Raw genomic sequence first — 2,144 nt, forward strand, 5'->3', positions numbered from 1 at the left:
GACGCAGAGTGACATGACTTGAATCTAGTCAGCAAACTACACCTGCCTGTATTTGTGTGGCTGGTGAGTTATGAGTAGTTTTTATATTTGTAAAGGATTGGAAAGAAAGGAAGGGTGGGCTGATGGACAGACAGAAGATGTGACAGAGAATGCATTGCCTATAAAGCCTGAAATATTTACTTGTGGTCCTTTATAGATGAAGTCTGCTGACTTCTGGGCTAGATTTAGAAAGACAATAACTACCATTTATTGAATGCTTATTTTATACCAGGTTTTAATGTCCATTATCTTTCATTTTCAAAATTAAGTGACCTGTTCAGGGCTATACAGTTCTGTGAATGAAGCAGGATTTGGCCCAGGGCTCCTGGCTTGAAGGCTGGCACTTTCTCCCCTCCCCAGAGAGAGCTGGAGCAGGGTGGGGCAGCTGTTGTGAGCCAGCTGAACACTTATCACCAAAGGCAGCTTCTGTGGCACGGAAGGGGAGGATGCTGCAAGTCTAAGGGAGCGATGGGCAAACTGAGCAGGGCAGGACCTGGGAAACCTCACAGTGCTGAATGTCCATGGGGTCTGTTGTGAAGGTGAGGCAGAAGGAAGAGTCACATCCGGACACATTACTGTATTTTCCTTGAGATTCTCTCCTCCCGAACTCCCTTCTCAGGCTCTCTGCCAAAGCTTTCCTCATGTCATTGATTTTCCAACAAAGCTGCCTGGAGTAGCGAGAGCTGTGGCTCCAGAGTTGAGAGACTCCTACTCCAGCTCTACACCTGTCATCACCGAGGTACATGACCTATGCAGTTGGCAGTCATTAGAGTCACCACTCCCACAGCTGGAGAGCCTGTGAGGAAACTGGAATGTGTAATACCAATGGACGTGTTTTGATGGAACCTTCCAAGAAACTATAGTGGCAGCTGTGAAATTGGATTTTCCACAATAATTCTAATTCTGGAAACTCATCCCAAGAAAATAAGCAGAAAGGATTATCTATCATTTATCTATCTATCTGTCCACCTAACTAGCTATTTTTCTTATACATAGTCACTAAAGTATCAACTACAATGTATTTATGTAAAAATTAAACTAATAACAACTTAAATATCTGATATTAAGGAAATGATTAGGTTTATGTTTATCCACTTGAAAAGGAAAGTCATTTGGCCACTAAAAAAATTATAAAGACTATGTGGCAATAAGAAAAAAGGCTTATTTTTCATGTTAAGTGAAAAAATGGATACTAAATTCTATGCACGTTATGATTAAAACTAGAAGGAAGATGTATGTGGACCAAGAATGTGAGCATGTATGTGAAGGCAAAAAGCGTGAAGTGCTGTGTAGGGTGATTATTGTTCTTTTCTATTTCCTTTTTGCCTTGTTAAGTTTCGTAACAATACATTCTTTTCATGAAGCCAGGAATCTAAAATTGTGTTAATGTCTCAGTGCTTAAAAAAAAAAGGCATCTGTGGGAGGCCAAGGTGGGTGGGTCGCTTGAGCCCAGGAGTCTGAGACCAGGCTGGCAACATAGTAAGACCCCTTGTCTTTACAAAACAAAAACAAACAAACAAACAAACAAATAAAACAAAACCAGACATGGTGGTGTGAACCTGTGGTCCCAGCTACTTGTGAGGCTGAGGCCGGTCACTTGAGCCCAGGAGTTTAAGGTTGGAGTGAGCTATGATTGCCTGGGTGACAGCATGATCCTGTCTCCAAAAATAATAATTTGTTTAAAATATACAGCAAGTGGTTGATTTTCCTGGCAACAAATAGGAAAGTAAGTGGAAGTTTTCAGATAATTGAAAGGTGGTACACACTTTAAAAATTTCCTAACAGCGTTTTTAGTAAAAGGAGGAATGACCAGGACACTGCTATCACCTGGGTTTGTCCCGCCTGTTAGGGCTGGAGGTATACCAGAAGTCGAAGAGTAGCTGTTTGCTGTTTTTGTCTGCTCAGTATCTACTTTTCTTTCTTGTTCATATCATTTTGATTTTCTTTCGTGGAGCTATCCTTCCCCCATCTCTTTGGCTCTGGGTCTAGAGACATGTCCTAGTTTTGGCTGAAGCAAATACTGTATCATCACCTGGCTATAGTGATTGTTTTAAGAGCATGTGACCTAAGCATACAAGTCAGGTTTGGGAATTTTGGTGGTATAA

The sequence above is a fragment of the Cebus imitator genome, unplaced genomic scaffold, assembly GCF_001604975.1.
Source record: "Cebus imitator isolate Cc_AM_T3 unplaced genomic scaffold, Cebus_imitator-1.0 Scaffold1126, whole genome shotgun sequence".
Lineage (NCBI taxonomy): Eukaryota > Metazoa > Chordata > Mammalia > Primates > Cebidae > Cebus > Cebus imitator.